At 39.0% G+C, this 19,454-nt stretch overlaps 2 long non-coding RNA genes across 2 annotated transcripts in view; one reads left to right on the forward strand and one right to left on the reverse strand.

Moving 5' to 3' along the window:
- LOC126633012 (uncharacterized) overlaps positions 1-17,586 on the forward strand; it is a 75,463-nt gene extending 57,877 nt beyond the window's left edge. Inside the window, exon 2 of the long non-coding RNA XR_007626927.1 lies at positions 17,337-17,586. This is a non-coding gene — a long non-coding RNA (uncharacterized LOC126633012). The remainder of the gene's footprint in view (positions 1-17,336) is intronic.
- Positions 13,301-13,675, reverse strand: LOC126633013 (uncharacterized). The gene is made up of 2 exons (XR_007626928.1): positions 13,422-13,675; positions 13,301-13,366 (listed from the first exon to the last, which is right to left on the reverse strand). It is a non-coding gene; the product is annotated as an uncharacterized LOC126633013 (long non-coding RNA).
- Positions 17,587-19,454: the final 1,868 nt, after the last annotated feature.

Raw genomic sequence — 19,454 nt, forward strand, 5'->3', positions numbered from 1 at the left:
TTTTTTTATTTGCAGGTCTGCCTGGCTGTGGAGGATGGAGGTCGACATATATAGAAGTCTCCCTAACAACAAGTAGTAGTGCTATTCCTTTACCCTTCTTGGTCATAGCAATGTAGTGAGAGCTGCAAGCTTCACGTGTTTTAACTTTGTCAAAGCACTTTGAAAAAGTGGTATGTGATATCTAGAAATCTGATGTTGCGTGTGAAGATTGCAGACAAGATTTATCTAAGGAAATCTAGCTCTCGAAGTTCGGAGAGCGGTGCCTTTTCGATTTTCGAACAAGCAATCCTATCGGGGATCTGGCTCTCGAGATTCAGAGAACGGTGCCTCTTCGATTTTTGAGAAAGCAATCCTGTTGGGAGTCTGACTCTTGAGATTCGGATAGCAGTGTCTCTTCGATTTTTTGAGAAAGTAATCATGTTGGGAGTCTGGCTCTCGAGATTCGGAGGGCGGTGCCTCTTCGATTTTTGAGAATGTAATCCTGTTGGAAGTCTGGCTCTCGAGATTCGGAGAGTGGTGCCTCTTCGATTTTTGAGAAAGCAATCATGTTGGGAGTCTGACTCTTGAGATTCGGATAGTAGTGTCTCTTCGATTTTTGAGAAAGTAATCATGTTGGGAGTCTGGCTCTCGAGATTCGGAGGGCGGTGCCTCTTCAATTTTTGAGCAAGCAGTCTTGTTGGGAGTGTTTTCTCGAATGTGAGTAAAGGTTGGGCATTTTTACTTGTCTGCCTTGCCACGGAGTACGAAGGTTGACACACATTGGGACTTTCTAGTTATCAAGCAGTGGTGCTGTTCCTTTACCCTTGTGGGTAATAGTAGGGTAGCTGGACCTTCAAAGTTTATGTGTCTAAACTTTGTCAGAGATCTTTGGCAAAGTTATCTGTGGCACCCGAGGAGCTGATGTTGCGTGTGGAAAGTGGTGCCTCTTCGATTTTTGAACCAACGACCATGTTGACCTTTCTTTTATAAAGGCACCAATTGTGTGCAAGAAGTACATTCAGAAAGTTATTGCTTGTAGGAATTTTCCCCTTACTTAAGAGATTTATTGCACCTCATTTCTCTTTCATCATTTCTGAGAATGTCTGGCCCATCCGACCGTCGTTTTGACTTGAACTTTGGTGAAGAGGCAGCCATGCCTTCTCAAGACAACATATGGCGCACATCCTTTTTATCCTTTACTGGTCCTCTTACCGTTGTGGACTCTATGATGAAGAATGATATGACCGGTGTGGTGGTGGCCATGAACCTTCTCACTCCCAAGGATAACAGACTACTTTCCAAACGGTCTGATGAGTTGGCTGTTAAGGATTCTCTGGCTCTCAGTGTTCAGTGTGTAGGTTTAGTGTCTAATATGGCCCAACGTCTATTTGCTCGAACCCGCCAAGTTGAATAATTGGCGGCTGAAGTGATAAGTCTCAAACAGGAGATCAGAAGGCTCAAGCATGAGAATAAACAGTTGCACAGGCTCGCACATGACTATGCTACAAACATGAAGAGGAAGCTCGACAAGCTGCAGGAATCTGATGGTCAGATTTTACTTAATCATCAGAGGTTTGTGGGTTTGTTCCAAAGGCATTTATTGCCTTCGTCTTCTGGGGCTGTACCGCGTAATGAAGCTCAAAATGATCAACCTTCGGTGCCTCCTCCTTCTAGGGTTATGCCTAGTACTGAGGCTCCGAATAATCACCCTCTGGTGCCTCCTTTTTCTGGGGCTCTGCCTACTGTTGAGACTTCTCCTAAGCAACCTTTGTGAAGGCTCCCTTTTGTTTGTTTATTTTGATTCATGTATATGTACATATTTGTAACTTATCGAAGATATCAATAAACAAGTTTTGCTTCATTTCAACGTATTGTGTTAAATACACCGAGGCCTTATTCACTAAGTTCTTTGAATTTTTCCTTTTGTTGAATCTTGTATGTTGAAGCTTTGTGAGTGAAGCATGTAAGTTGAGGTAGTGTTCCTTTAATTTCCCGAGTGAGGAAAACTTCTCGGTTGGAGACTTGAAAAAAATTCAAGTCACTGAGAGGTCGTGAGACTTTCGAGTATCAAGGTGCAGTAGCATATGGTAGGAGTCTCCCAAGTCTCCGATCGAGGGAGTTGACGAAGGAGGTGTCTTGCTAGTAGCCAAGTTTCCAAAGTAACAAAACTTCACTATTTTCCTTTCTAAGTGGTAGCCCAAAAATCATCCTTCATATATATTTGTTATGAAAGTTGTTAGGCCCAAAGAAAAGGAGGCCTAGGCAATTTTTTTTTTTTTAATTTTTGAATTTTTAAAATTTTGAATTTCTAAATTTTCGAATTTCCGATATATATATATATATTAAGCTTTATAGGTGAAGCTTTGTAGATGAAGCTTTGAGGTTGAAGCTTTGTTGAGTACCATAAATTGATTTTGCTTCACACTATCTTGATCAAGATAGTGTGAAGCTTTTGTAGATGAAGTTTTTGTGTTGAAGCTTTGTAGGTGAAGCTTTTGTAGGTGAAGCTTTTGTGGTGGGTGAAGCTTTTGTGGTGGGTGAAGTTTTTGTTGGTGAAGCTTTTGTGGTGAGTGAAGCTTTTATTGGTGAAGCTTTTGTGATGGGGGAAGCTTTTATGGGTGAAGCTTTTGTGGTGGGGAAAGCTTTTGTGGGTGAAGCTTTTATGGTGGGTGAAGCTTTTGTTGGTGAAGCTTTTATAGGTGAAGCTTTTGTAGGTGAAGCTATTGTGGGTGAAGCTTTTATAGGTGAAGCTTTTGTGATGAGTGAAGCTTTTATGGGTGAAGCTTTTGTAGGTGAAGCTATTGTGGGTGAAGCTTTTGTAGGTGAAGCTTTTATATGTGAAGCTTTGGAATTGAAGCTTTGTAGGTGAAGCTTTGGAGTTGAAGCTTTTGTTGGGTACCATGAATTGATTTTGCTTCACACTATCTTGATCAAGATAGTGTGAAGCTTTTGAGAATTTGTAATTGTCCTCCATTGATGAGCTTTTGTTGGTGAAGCTTTGTTGGGTACCACAAATTGATTTTGCTTCACACTATCTTGATCAAGATAGTGTGAAGCTTTTGAGAATTTGTAATTGCCCTCTATTGATGAAGCTTTTGTTGGCACCATAAATTGGTTTTGCTACACACTGTCTTGATCAAAAGTGTGTGAAGCTTTTGAGAATTGTGGTTGCTCTCTATTGATGAAGCTCTTGTTGACACCATAAATTGGTTTTGCTTCACACTGTCTTGGTCAAGAGTGTGTGAAGCTTTTGAGAATTGTGGTTGAACTCCTTTGATGAAGCTATTGTTGGCACCATAAATTGGTTTTGCTTCACACTGTCTTGATCAAGAGTGTGAAGCTTTCTACGAGTTGTAGTGTTTGCATTGTTATAGAGGGGAAATGTCTGAAGCAGATGCAAGAGGGCTGAATAGCTTGATCTTCGTATACCATGCACTGAAGTTGTTGTTGGCTTGCAATAAGACTTTGTTGGTAACTATAACTCTTGTTGGGCATAAGTGCTCTCATAGTTGAGTTGTCAAGCTTGAGGGTTTTTGATTATTTATGAATGCTAGGAGTTCACATGTACAAATTATACCACTCGTCTTCTGGTAGGTGGAATGAATGGTGAGTTGCTTTCATCACTTGGTTGGTGGTACGAAGGTGAGTTCCTTCAGCACCTTTCATCACATTTCATCACCTGGTTGGTGGCACGAGGATGAATTCCTTCTTCACCTGGTTGGTGGCATGAATGGCAAGTTGTCAAATGATATTAGAGTACAGGTTGTACATTTCATCACCTGGTTGGTGGCATGAAGGAGAGTACGGGTTGTACATTTCATCACCTGGTTGGTGGCATGAAGATGAGTTCCTTCTTCACCTGGTTGGTGACATGAGTGGCAAGTTGCCAAATGATATTAGAGTACTGGTTGTACATTTCATCACCTGGTTGGTGGCATGAAAAGGAGTAAGGGTTGTACATTTCATCACCTGGTTTGTGGCATGAAGATGAGTTCTTTCTTCACCTGGTTGGTGGCATGAGTGGCAAGTTGCCAAATGATATTAGAGTACGGGTTGTATATTTCATCACCTGGTTGGTGGCATGAAGGAGAGTACGGGTTGTACATTTCATCACCTAGTTGGTGGCATGAAGATGAGTTCCTTTTTCACCTGGTTGGTGGCATGAGTGGCAAGTTGCCAAATGATATTAGAGTACTTGTTATACATTTCATCACCTGGTTGGTGGCATGAAGGGGAGTAAGGGTTGTACATTTCATCACCTGGTTTGTGGCATGAAGATGAGTTCTTTCTTCACCTGGTTGGTGGCATTAGTGGCAAGTTGCCAAATGATATTAGAGTACGGGTTGTATATTTCATCACCTGGTTGGTGGCATGAAGGAGAGTATGGGTTGTACATTTCATCACCTGGTTGGTGGCATGAAGATGAGTTCCTTCTTCACATTTCATCACCTGGTTGGTAAGAATAAGGGCAAGGTGTCGAGGCACATTGTAGCAAGTGTCGAAGACACAAAGCATGTTGAACCCTTTCGAAGCACAGTTGGCTTATGTATGGATGTGTTGGAATGTATGAATGTGTTGGAATATATGATGTTTATGTATGAATGTGTTGGAATGTAATCTTTATGTTGATTGATATGAGTGATGCTTATGAATGTTTTGCTATGCATGAAGGGATCCATGTTCTTGATATGTGAACCATGTTGGTTGTAACTCTTAGTATCACATATTTTGTGTCAAAGTACGCATGTTGAAGCTTTGAGTTGGAGTATAAGGGTAGGCCAGCGTAGACCAAGTGTTCCAGTGCTAGGAACGCAAAAGACTCAGAAGAAGTTTTCTAAATTCCCTCTTCTTTAAATATTTGCCGAATGGCTTGTGTGACAAAAGATCTCAAGCGGTTGAGAGTCAAAACATTTGTAATATGTATGCCTTCTTATAATAGCATTTCCTTCAGTACCTAGTCATCCACTTTGAAAGAGTGAGGCTTGGCCCCATAGTCATAATAGTCGACGGTACGTTCACCCCTGGTTGTCTTGATACGAACTTTTATCCCTCTTGTTGTAATGGGCTTGCTGAGAGTAAAAATCATTCATCTTACCAAGAGACAGATACATTTGGTGACTTAGCGAGTAGCTAAATGAGGCAGGAGATGATGCAATGGGTGTTTGAATGACCAATATCTCTTCACTTGGTAAAACTTGACTTCCACTTCCCATTTGTTGATAAGGGTTAACCATATGGGGGTTCCCTTAGTATGTCCTTGCTTCGGTGGAGGCATGGTTGTAAGCCTGTGCCATCACCTCAAAGTAAGTCTTCCAAGTGTTGGCATTGATCATGTACTTGAAGAAACAATCACGTAGGCCTGCCGTGAATGCCTTGAAGGCGGTCTTGTCATCTGCCTCAGCACAACGAAATACTCATGGCTGAAGCGACCGACATACTCTTGTAGTGACTTGTCCGGCTTCTGGCGAATAGTGTACAAGTCATCAGTTTAGAGCTCTGCCAGAGAGGGTGGAGAGAAAGAGAAGACATCGCTCTTCGTCGATGTGCATCCGATATGCCATGCTGGATTAAAAAAGGTTAAGGTGTTCAATTAAGTCCTCCATTCCAATATAGAGTTGTAAACCAAGCTTTTGTTTTGTCTTCGCTTGAAGGGGGGTGTCGAGGATCCTTCTTGTGAAAGGGCCAGGCCTGGGTTGGTTCCAGTCAGGTATCTCGGCCTGACGTTCGGCCTTCAACTTGTTTACTTCCTCAAGGAGCTGTAGGACAAGGGGGTTATGAGTGGAGTTATGTACCACTGAAATTTTCTTTCGTAAGTCTCCATCGCCTCTTGGAAGTAGGAAAGTTTGAGCATGGGCGTGTGGTTTTTTCTTGAACTCGCCGTACGGACTTGTAGGGTGAGTCTGTCGGAATACCTCAGAGTCCCCTATACCTTCATGTTCCTCTGGGACCTGTCGTTCCTTCCCTAGATTGGCAGCCGGCCTGGGTCGTGGGAGGGGACCGAGTCTTTCAGAAACCCTTGGGTCATTGATCTTCGAGCATATATGGAGGGGATTCTCTCGACATTGCTTTAGGAAGTCTCGGTAGTCACGATAAACGGCTTTCGATCCTTCCAACCCTTCTGTAAGGAGGTGTCTTCCTCCACTTCTTCTACTTCGGGTTGAAGCATCTGGGTTGAGAGAAGTCTTATGTTGATCAATGTTTTGATGATTAGCTCACTCCTCATCAGGGATACCCATGTCGAATGGAGGTGACCCTCAGTGTTGGGGGGGCACCTAAATGATGGTTGATGTCCACAGGGGCAACGAGCTCGCGTGTTTGAGTACGACTAGTTTCGTGGAGCGTCTCAAAGAGCTTCTCATATTGCTCCTGGAGGACCTCATTCTTCATTGCTATCTTGTTGTTCTGAGCTTCTAGCTCATCGACTTTAACTTGAAGAGCAACCCTCTTTCCTTCATTATTTCGTTGATTCGCACTAGGTGCAAGAAGGGTGTCATTCTGTGTGCTGTGGCATCCTTCGCTCCCCATGTTGGAAAGGGATGCCTGGTTAAAAGAGAGTGTACGAATGGTGGAAACCAGCTTGGCAAAGCTGAAGAGAGTGGGAATAAGTGTCGTTCCCACAGACGGTGCCAAATGTTGATGCACAAAATCAGCGAGGACTTTGGCACAACAGAAAGTGTTAAGTTTGTGACATTCGCTAGATTGCTCCGGTCACTAGTGTGGATAAGTAAGTAAATGGATATGGTCAGGGAAGCAAACACAAGATGTACGTGGTTCACCCAGATTGGCTACGTCCACAGAGTAAAGAAGTTCTCATTAATTGTGAAGGGTTTACACAAGTACATAGGTTCAAGCTCTCCTTTAGTGAGTACTAGTGAATGATTTAGTACAAATGACATTAGGAAATATTGTAAGAGAATGATCTCTATTTATAGAAGAGAGTTTCTAGTTTCATTCTAACATTGACACGTGTCGTGTTGTGACTTCTGATGTTGACACGTGTCGCGCTATGATTGACTTCTGATGTCGACATGTGTCGCGCTGTGATTGGCCTCCTGGTTGGAGGGAAACTCTTCTAGGTCCTTAACGGTATAACGTTGACCGATGCTCAATAGTTTCGAGATTTGTCAAGTATGGTACAAACAAAGCATATACAAACAAGTTTGATGATTGGATCATTGAAATTAGTTTCGTATAATTCATATCCCATCAAGTTCAATGGTATATATATATTTATTAAGTAGATTTAAATCTATTTATTATGTACGTATAATTATTATAGTTTTTAGCGGAATAAAATTTAATTTAAAATTATATATATATATATAATTATTATAGTTAATTTAATATATATATATATATATATATAATTATAGTATTTTTTAGGGTTATAAAATTATTAAATTAATATTCTGCTTATCGTTTATCGTGTTACCTACGTGTATACCCGAACCAACCCGTTATCTTAACAGGTGCTTATTGGGTTACCCGATAACGATCCGATTCGTTATCGTGTCGACCCGAACACCTGTTAATTTCGTGTCATGTCGTGTCAGGTTATCGGGTTGTGTCAGGAATTGCCAGACCTAAATAAAACCATCATGGTTTGATAGAGTGACGTGTGGGATTAATCTCCAATAGTTTGAAAATTACCATAAAGCTACATTTAAAAGATGAAGATTTATGGCATAAGGAGACCATGAGAGATGTGGTTTGATGGGTGTGGAATATCAAGAATATTTTGATATTTATCATGGGAGAGATGGCTGTAGCTTGAAAAACGTCTCTACGGATTGATGGCCAGGAGTATGGAAAGAACGTAGCCTATAAATAGGAGGGACTCTGAAATATGAAAACTCTTCTAACTCAACAAATAACTTAAAACACTCTACAAGAAAATTCTTGTTCTATATGAATTCACACCCCTAAGAAAAACACTAAATATCCTAACCTCTTCGTCAACACATGTACAATTTGGATAAGTAAACAGCACATACAATTTGGACAACAAAACACAATTTGGATAAGAAAACATAAAACACAACAATTTGGACGAGTAAACACAATATGGATAAGAAAACAGTAGTGGATCATGGTGCTCTTTGGATAAGAAAACAGAAAACACAACAATTTGGACGAGAAAACACAATTTGGATTAAAAAAAAAAAAATAGCAGTGGAGCATGGTGCTCTTTGGATAAGAAAACAGCAGTGGAGCATAGAGCACCTTCAATTTGGATGCATATGAGCACCTTCAGTTTGGATGAGTAAATAACACTACTTCTAGGTTGGTTGATTATCCATCCAAGTCTTGATCGACGAAATTCAGAAGGTTCATCTTTAAGCTTTTCTTCTTTTGTATGTTCATTTGTTTAGGTTCTTCATTTTTCTCTTTTTCTAGCTTTAGAATACAGCGCAACAACAATAAACTTCTCTATTGACACAATCACACAAGGGGATTTCCTTTTGCGATATTTGTATTTACAAATTGACCATATTGTTGATACACTCTCAAATAGAATGAAATGTGAGACACACTTTCTAAACTAAAGAGTGTGACGCTAACTTCGAGTGTCTAAATGACGTTTCTTTTTCTCCTTTTGTGTGAGTATAAATCTCAATATTTGATTTTAGCCTAATTTACGGTAAATATTTTGTAGCTCGCACATAAGCATTTGGAGTAATTTGTACGTAGCTCGGAAAGAGAGGTTTTATTTATTTTTTATTTTTTTTTCAGAGGCATCCAATTATTTTTGTTGAAGTAGAGGCTTGGCTTTATAATAGTAGAGATTATGATCCCGCTCTCCTCTTCCCTTCTTTCTCTCTTCTCGTTTGCATCTGTTGTCTCTTTTCCCTTGCTCTTCACTTCCCCTTTTCTTTTTTTCTTAGATATTCACTGTTCCATTTTCATCTCTTCCCCAAATCGAACAAAACTGATCAAACTGAGCTGAATCTGAACCAAACTAGTTATACTATTTAATTTTATTTGTGATTTTTTGGGATGAACCAAATCGAACCAAACCGTTCTCACCCGTAATTAGTTAGTGTTTAAACATGTTTATAGGGATTTGAATAAATCTGCTGACTTCATGCTCTTTGTGATCTCGAAATTGTTTAGTTAATATTTTAGATTTACAACTGATAAATAAAAAATAAAATAAAATAAAATAACGCATATAGATTAAGGTAAATTTCGTAACAATTGAAAGTAGGTGTCAGTCAATATATATTTCCAAATGCTTGCGTTATGGCTGAGAGATAATTTATACACACGGCAGTGAAGCAAATAATACAGCGTACCTAGTCCTGTTCATTTGAGGAGATATTTTTTCATGTATTCGGAATACGAACCGGTACATCATGTGTGCACAACCGTGATGCATTTGGGAACTCAAGGCGTCTGTATCGCGTACATGGGGGATGGGGGGAAAGCTATATGACGGGTCCAACATGCATTTGGGAACTCAAGGCGTCTGTATCGCGTACATGGGGGATGGGAGGAAAGCTATATGACGGGTCCAACATGCATCTGGGAACTCGAGGCGTCTGTATCACGTACATGGGGGATGGGGAAAAAAATTGTGAGACGGGTCCAACATGCTTTTGTCAGGTACATGGGGGGTGGTCGGTGGGGACTTTGATCCATAAAATATCAACCGCGTCGTTCACTAGGAAGAAATTTGACGTTGTGAGAAACATATTTTGAATGTGTTTATTGATAAACTTTATCATGGTTCAACACAAATAACGTCGATATTATCTCAACTTAATTACTAATTATTAAATCTTGAGTTTTATCATTAAAGTCTTCGATGATATTCGCGTAAAAAAACTCTCTTATTATTTATATTATTTTGTCATATCTCCGCTTCAGGACTCAATTCTAATACTTTTATCACTTTAAACAAATTTCCAAATAATTTTCACAACTTGATGCAATGTATAACAATAAAGGAGAGGCCATTTTCTAAGGAACTGGGATTCTCTCCCCTTCCTCGCCTCCTCTTTGAACGGCCACAATTAAGTTACGTCAACATTTTATGTTGCCTTCTTTATAAAGAGAGAAATACAATGAAAATGTGAGATGAGGAGATAGAAGAGGAGGAAAATTAGAAGGGGAGACAACCGTAGATAGTTAGCTCATTTGTCTTCACTCACGAAACTTAAAAGGTGATATTTTTGTATTATATCTCTTTGCTTGTAGGCTTCGATTTTTTGTGTCCAGATAAATTAATTTCTCCTTTGACACATTCACACAAGAAGATTTCCTTTTACATTAATTGTACTTGCAATATTGATCATATTGTTGACGCACTCTCATATAGAAGTGAAACGTGAGATGCCCGTCTAAATTAAAAAGCATGACACAAATTTTGAGCGTCTAATGACGTTTCTTTTTCTTCTTTTGCATAATTATAAATTCCAATTGATTTTAGCCTAATTTACTGTAAGTTTTTTTCGTAGCTCACAAATAAATGATTCACACAAGCACATGTGTAGTAATTTTTTAGCTCGTACAAAGAGAGTTTTCTTTTTTCTCAGAGATTTTTGTGTCCAATTATTTTTGTTGAAGCATGTTGTACGAAAGCAGAGACTTGGCTTTATAATAGTCGAGATTACGAGTCCGCTCTCGTCTTCCCTTCTCTCTCTCTTCTCGTCTCTTTTCCCTTGCTCTTCTCTTCCCCTTTTCTTTTCTTCATACATTTTATATGTTTCCTTCTCATCTCTCCACCCCCCCCCCCACCCCCAATTGAACAAATTTGATCAAACATGAGCTGAGTCTAAACCGAAGTAGTTCTACTATTTGATTTTATTTTCGATTTTTTTGGGGGAAAAATCGAACCAAACCGTTCTCAACGGTATTAATTAGTCAGTGTTAAGCATGTTTATAGGGAATTGAGCAGTTGAACGTATCTGCTGGCTTCATTGTTTTTGTGAGCTCTAAACTGTTCAGTTAGTATTTTACAACTGATAAATAAAATTTGAATAAAATAACGCATATAAATTAAGAAAAAAAGCTAGTAGTCACATTATTCAAAACCATTGAAAGTAGGTGTAAATTAATAGAGCAATGCTAGGCAGATTAAATTTCCACCTCCAAGCTCAAACTATGACCAATGCAACCCCATCCTAACATTTATATTCAAAACCCACCAACTAGGTATATCATGGCCCACATTAGGCCATCTCTAACAGAAGGGGATAAATATAGCTCAGTCCAAAATTATAGCCCTACAAGAAATTATTTTTTATTGGATAGTATCATATCATATTCATATATCTCTAGCCGAATGAGCTAAACATAGCTCATTCAATAGTTTATTTATATTAATTATTCTTTGAATTTACTAGTTTTGAATTTATTGCTTAAAACTTTTTTCACTAGAAGACAACTTAAAATAATTTATCACAAGCATTTCAACAAATAATAAAAAAAGATTAATTGTTGATTCTAATGATTATAAATTCATAAACACACTAAGCTTTCACTAATGGTCTTATATCTATTACCCAAACATAGAATTTTTACATCTATATTCTTGAAATAAGTATAATGTATATTGTAAGGCAGCCTATTTTTTATTTACAGCTATAGAATTTTTACCCAAACATAACGAAAGACTAACGGAAGTTTGGATTTGGATCTCAATTGCTAACAAGGCTCACCACGAGAGTTTAATTAACAATTTTTTTTCACCACAAATGTTATATTGAAAGTGACATGTTACCACATAAACCCCCAAAAAAATTTTACCTTAATAAAATTTGTGTGGATAATGGATCACGGATGACAATAAAAAGTAGAATACAAACAGATTACTCGATCTTCACTTTCCCAGTGGACCCAAAAAAAGATTTCGCACTTCTCTGTCCTTAATAAATAAATCGGCTAAAGTGTTTGTACCCTATTTTTCAAGTTTTTTACTACGCATTTTGGCCGTGGGATCATATAAAAGTAAGTCAATTTTAATGGTATTTCAAGATATTATTATTTATTTTTTGGATCAGGATAATTATCTTGAGAGATTATTAAAGGGTTATCTAAGTTAGCTATTCTGATTGGATATAGTTGAGTTTACACAAGAGATTCTCTCATCTCCTATTTTCTCATCTTTTCCTTCTTTCATTTCTTATTTCAACAGTTATAATTAAATCATGTTAATATATGTTTTTTTAAGAGAAAATGTCATAAAAAAAAATGAAAAGAAGAGGAAAGATGAAGGAAGAGATAAGAGAATCCTACTCCTTATCAGAAATCTTCGGGTTGGTGGTGAGGTGAAGTACGTAAGTGGTTGGAGAATGACTAGCATGTGGTAATCTTCAAACTGTCAACCACATGATGATGGGATAAAACCATCATGGTTTGATATAGCTCTTTGACGTGTGGGATAAATCTCCAATAGTTTGAAAATTACCATAAAGCTACATTTAAAAGATGAAGATTTATGGCATAAGGAGACCATGAGAGATGTGGTTTGATGGGTGTAGAATATCAAGAATATTTTGATATTTATCATGGGAGAGATGGCTGTAGCTTGAAAAACGTCTCTACGGATTGATGGCCAGGAGTAAGGAAAGTATTAACAGAAATGCCGAAAGAGCATGTATCAAAGAAATGCAAAGAGAGAGAGAGAGAGAAAGTGATTGATTACATTGATACTGAATTAATCTTTACAACTATGAGAATACAGTTTATATAGCCATCATGACTAGCTTGCAACCTAAGCTATTTAACTAACTGATTCGATAACAGCTATAACAACGCAGCCACATTCTCAACTGTCTAACTGACTATTGTTGAGCTGGAATAATATATTCAACATCCCCTCTCAATCTCAACTGGGTTTCCCAGTTTGAGATTGAATGAGTGCTTGAGAAATGCAGAACAATCGGGCAGCCCCGTCATGAAAGTTCCAACTCTAAAGACCAAGTCTACTGATTCTTCTTTAGCTTCGATGTGGAAGAAGACAAATGTTTCCACAAGCATGCCAATGTCCAATCCAAAAATGCCTCCAACAACATTCATGATGGGACTCTGGTTAAACAAAGCTCTGAATGCAGCATATCCTACCAAATATTCGGTAAACATGGTCACCACAACATGTAAACCAAAGCCGAGTTGATCCTTGTAAGAAGACAAGGGCTCAGTGGTTTCTTTCTGTAATATCCTTCGCATGACCAGTCTAGGTGGGTTCGTCAGAGCACTGCTCATTTTCGAACTTGCTTTACAATCACAAAAATGAAAAGAAAAAAAAAAAAACACCCCTCTTCGGCAATCGGCCTTCAATGAAGAAAGGGAACAAGAACTGCACTCCGGCAATCGACCTTAATGGAGTTGCACATAATAATAACAAACAAAACTTTTCAAGAACGTTACTCCGGCTATCGGCCTTTAAGGAGTAACACACAATATCTAAGACAAAGCTTTTCACTCCGGCTATCGACCTTATGGAGGAAACAAATTGCAATCAACACACTCTTTGGCAATCGGCCTTGTTCGAGTGCACAAACAACAATCAAGAACTAGTCAAAACAGTAGAAAGGAATGGCTATCGGCCTTTGTATACCTTCAACAATCTCACAAAGAAATCAAACAAACTGGCATACAACGAAAAACGAATCCATCGAAGAAGCAAATTTTCAGTGCAACATTTAAGCAAACAGATGGAGTGCAGAATTGAGTAACAAAACCTGAGACTTGAGTGCAGTGGCGGATCCACAGTGGGGTCATTGGGGTCGCGCGACCCCTTGGAAGCCATGGAAGCAACCTTAGAGACCCCTTGGACTGGTGGTGCGACCCCTGGTGCGACCCCGTTCGCTGCACACCAACTGTTCGACGAAAGGTCGTCGGTCTGGGCAGGTTGGATGAAGAAGACGAAGGCGCTGTGGCGCCAGTTTGTTTTTAAAAAAAACCTGGGCAAAACGACGTCATTTTGGCCCAGGAAATTTTTTTAAATGACCTGGCCAAAACGACGTCGTTTTGGGCCAGGTTTAAACAAAAAAAAAATGCCCAGCGTGTCCTGGGCAGGTCTGAACAAAAACAAAAATACCAAGCGTGTCCTTTCGACCTTATTTTGCACAGAGCCTTATTTTTGTGCCTTTGCTAGTGGAACCGAAAGGCTCTGCTTTTTATTTTATTTTTTCATTGTTCTTTGCAGATGTAGAGCTGGAATGTAGGATTTTGAACAAGGATTTTGGAGTAGCTGGTCGCGCTATCCTACCAAGACCCGATGAAATGACGATATGCATGCCGTTTCTGTTAAAAAAAAATTTCGCGCTGCGCGCACTATCCTTAATGACCCCCCAAACATTATTTCCTGGATCCGCCACTGCTTGAGTGGATGATCAGAAAACCCCATCACAGAAGCTTCAACAAATCACCATGAGCAGAAGATGATGGCCACCAATGAATGCACACGGCAATCTTTGTCATACAGCAAATCGTCCCACACAAATAGAGCAACAACACACTACGCGGTGGAAGAACGAAGATTGAAAAATCCCCAAAATCATCAACCAGGAAGCAGGCAGTTAGGGTTTTAGGTGCAGAATGGGGGCGAAGAGGAAGCAAAAGCAGAAAATTATTCTACCTCCTGATCTCCCACCGGAGGTCTTAGAGGACGAAATTGAAATCTCTGACGAGGACAAGGACTTCGTCGACAAGAACAAAGAATACGCTGACTTCCTCTCCACCTTGGACACCCAATCCATTACCAAGCATGTTACCCGGGTTGCCGATGTGAAGGAGGATGCTTTGGAAGCTTTTTATGAAAAACACTTAAAAAAGAAAATCCTTGCAGAAAGAAAAAGAGGAGGATACTGAGCTTCAAGTTGATCGTGTAGATGCCCTTCCTGTTAAAACCTTAGATAGACAACTCTACTATCGAAGGAAAAATTACCAAGGATCGACCTCAAGATTTGTATACACTCCAGCAAGTGGCTGACACAATTCATCAAACAGTTGGAGTGCACCGAGTTGACTTCTCTAGAAACACCCATGAACTCAAACAGAAAAACTTCAACCAAAGTAAGAAATCACAATCAAGAACATAGCATCCATTAGCATTGCAGCGGAAAGACGAACGGTCACCAGCAATCGACCACCGGCGATGATACCATATTAACAGAAATGCAGAAAAACACAAAAATGCAGAAAAAAACATGTATCGAAGAAATGCAAAGAAAGAGAGAGAGAAAGAGAAAGTGATTGATTACATTGATACTGAATTAATCTTTACAACTATGAGAATACAGTTTATATAGCCATCATGACTAGCTTGCAACCTAAGCTATATAACTAACTAATTCGATAACAGCTACAACAACACAACCACATTCTCAACTGTCTAACTAACTATTGTTGAGCTAGAATGATATATTCAACAGAAAGAACGTAGCCTAAAAATAGGAGGGACTCTGAAATATGAAAACTCTTCTAACTCAACAAGTAATAACTTAAAACACTCTACAAGAAAATTCTCGTTCTATATGAAATTATTTTCACACCCCTAAGAAAAACACTAAATATCCTAACCTCTTCGTCAACACATGTTCAATTTGGATAAGTAAACATCACATATAATTTGGACAACAAAACACATTTTGGATAAGAAAACATAAAACACAACAATTTGGACGAGAAAACACAATATGGATAAGAAAACATAAAAACACAATTTGGATATGAAAATAGCATTGGAGCATGGTGCTCTTTGGATAAGAAACCAGAAAACACATCAATTTGGACGAGAAAACACAATATGGATAAGAAAACAGAAAACACAATTTGGATAAGAAAACAGCAGTGGAGCATGGTGCTCTTTGGATAAGAAAACAGTAGTGGAGCATAGATCACATTCAGTTGGATGCGTAGGAGCACCTTCAGTTTGGATGAGTAAATAACACTACTTCTAGGTTGGTTGATTATCCACCTAAGTCTTGATCGACGAAGAGTTCTCAATTCTTTCTCATAAAAAGGTCGCTTAACTTTTTAGCGAAGTGAGGTGTCACTCAGGTTATTTCATATTCAGTAAATTGAACTTTTTATTGAACTTCACAGTGAAAGGCAACCTTGTCTTTGGGTTTTAGCACCCAAGACTGAGATGCATTCCTTCCTCAGCCATAGTCGCTCAAGTGTAGAAGTCAGCAACGCATTCGACACCACCACTACATCTATTCTACTCATCCGACCGAGTTTGCTTGCAAGTTGGCACGCTTACATTCACAAAAATGACGTAGTTAGCTCATAGTTACTCGGCTGAGCACCACGTAGGCTTTATAATTTTTAGGGTCAACACAGACAGCTGAAAGCATATTTTTGATTTCCCAAAACACCAAGAACACAACCATCTTCAATCTTAATTGAGCGGTAGGTGGTCATTTAACTTTTGTTCTACTCTCATTGTCCGTTGAATTAAAATCAAATAATGAGTGACAACAATTTCATTTGATCATGTAAAATGGGATTGAATGTAATATCCTGCACATATAAAAAAGAAGCACGTTAATCAATACCCAAGTAATAATTCAATCTTTAATTTTCATGTCATCTAATTTACAAAATTTAGTCCACAAATTTTGTCTCTCTAACATTACCCATAATATTATAGTTGCGTTAGAATTTCAATTATGAGATTGTTTATCAAACATCATTCTAGGTCTTTTTAGGGTTTTTCGTTATAGGTAAAAAAAAAAATTAATGATTGTTACACCGTTCAATTAGGAGTGATGCTATACTTACCACATAGTTGTATCATCACTTGTATCATCTCTCTAATATAAGTTGGACCTTCCAACGCATGTATACCAGATCTCTATTAGAAAGATGATACAAGTGATAGTAAAAATAGATGGTAAAAGTAGTATTTTTGTTCAATTAATTCCGAAAAAGAAAAAGGCGTCCACGTGTCAACAAATTAAATTGGTGATTGGGGTAGTAGCTGACCTAGCATTGGTCTAAGGGCTCTCCAATGTTCTTCCAAGAATTGTCCCTACCACTGTATAAACCCAACAGGAAAGGGATCCTCTCCGGATCTCTTCCACCAAATTCATAAATCTGGATTCTTGAAATTTGATCCAACGACTATAAACAGGAGGCCTCTTCAAAAGTTATAATAACTGTAACCGTTAGATCAAATTTCAAGAATCCGGATTGGGTGAATTTGAGGGAAAGAATCCGGAAAGGATACTGTTCGTGGCAGGAATTTCCGTCGGGGATGCTTCCTAGCTGACGAGCACACAGCTCCCCGAGAGGTCGGCGCCGATTGATGCTTTCTGTCGGGCTTCTGCTTTACTGGCGGGCTTGTTGGGCAAAACCTGTCGGGCAAGGCTGAAAGAGAAGGACAAAGTTAACTTTGAAAGGTGCCTTTGTGGGGCCTTAGGTGTAGGCCTTGAGGCTCACAATCAAGATTAACTTTTAAGTGCTCAGGCGTGCCACTGCCATCTTTAGCATGGCAGATGTAAAATGGATGTTGAGTTTTAATTATATATATACTCGAGAGACTATGTTAGTTATGACAGGTGCCTTTGTGGGGCCTTAGGTGTAGGCCTTGAGGCTTCCCGTTAATAACTAACTTAGTACTCGTATATATAAGGTTCGTTTTCTTGGTTATATGAGTCTTATAACCATTATACTTCTGATTACCTAAGCCCGAAGAGCAGAATGAATCCAAATAGGTGCCTTTGTAGGGCCTTGAATAGGCCTTGAGGCTTCCCATCAGAATTCATTCTATACTCAACGTTCTAGCCCGATGAACAGAATGAATCCAAATAGGTGCCTTTGTAGGGCCTTGAATAGGCCTTGAGGCTTCCCATCAGAATTCATTCTGTACTCGAACGTTCTATGGTAATCATAATATAATAGAAATAAAACTAAGTGACAGGTCGATTACTTGGGCCTCAAGTAACTTCGGACTTCTTGTTTATCAAAGCTTGTCGTGGATGGGTTAAGTCCACATAAGGTTATTTTTTTATGCCTTGAGGCCAAGGACTTTTGAGTGATCAAATCTTACATGCCCGAGGGCTTAGAACTTAGATCTGGCTTGAACTGTGAAGACATATTCAAATCGGATTCAAGCGCTGAGAGAATCTTTTAATAGCCATATTACTAGAAATAACTTGGATACAACTTGTAGTATACAACATATTGCTAGGCTAATGAATGAAAAGACAAAAACAATGAAGGTCGGGCAAGGCTGATCGTCTTGCAACTTCTTATCTTTGTGGTTTATCAGGAGGTTTGAAAGCTTAGAAAAGGGGTTGGGAGATGAGTTTACAGAAAGAAATCGATACTACAACAAGAGTTGAACAGGGTAGCAGAGCTATTACAAAGGGTTTATCCCGAAAGGGATGAAGGCTTGAGCTGACTACAACTTCGTTTTGAAGGCAAATATGGCTTTGAGCAGAGTTTGTGCTTGTATTTGTTGGTTTGTTTGAGTGTCCTTAACCCTGATTTCTCTTTCTTCTTTTATAGACACTTTGGCTTGGCCTCCTGTAGCAATAATCTTGCCCGAATGCAGTTTAAAGGATAGTGACTCATCAGCTATTTACTTGTACTGCCACTGTAAAGTACTTTTGGGCTGATTTAGCTGGCTGGTCTATACCACTTAGCCCTTGGGTAGGTGAGCAAGTGGTGCAAATGATCTGCACCTAGTCGGGAAAGGCCTTTTCTGCCTTTTGGGCTTGGGCTGTGCTTCGGGCTTTTCTCCTCTTTTTGGGCCAACTCCCTTCTGAGCCCAAAGTTTAAGTTTTAACCCAAACAGATACCTTTCCAACCCAACACATGCGAATAATTCTTACTCCCTGGCGCAACATCAGGAGCGAGTCCCGCTGCCTTTTCTTTTGTTTATTGATGGAAAAATCAACTCTCCTAATAGCTTTGTGGTTGTTTTTTGTTTTTTACCATTTCGATCAACGACTGTGAAATTACCAATAATTTTTTAATCTTTTAGTCCCTGTATTTAAGAATTCTACTATAGTAATCTCTCATTAGAGGCAATATTCCTTGAGGGACCTGAATATCCCTTCAAGCCCTTAAAAATAGTCCTCAAGAGTGGTGGTAGAGACCCTAAAGTAGGATATCCCATTGGAGATGCTCTTTATCACTATCTCACTATATGCACTACAAAAAAATCATCACGCACTTAATCATTCAAAAAAGAGAAGAGGTCGTAATGACCACTTTGGAGTAATTCTCTTAAAAAAGCATCTATGCAAAAAGTAACCAAATTGGAGATTATTTAGTTGTTACAAAAACCAACGTTTACATACACAAATTACCAAACGATCTCCAAATTGATTAATTTTTTTACAAAGATGATCTTTATATTGGGGTTTGGGAAATTATCAATTCTGAATATGACGTGCATGGTGAACATTCGTTAATCACAACTGGAGTGGAGACAAGGAGATGCTACTGGGAATGCACCGAAGTATTCGTAAAGCACCCTACTCAAGCGACTCTACATGTGGCAATGGAGG

Source organism: Malus sylvestris, chromosome 8, assembly GCF_916048215.2.
Source record: "Malus sylvestris chromosome 8, drMalSylv7.2, whole genome shotgun sequence".
NCBI lineage: Eukaryota > Viridiplantae > Streptophyta > Magnoliopsida > Rosales > Rosaceae > Malus > Malus sylvestris.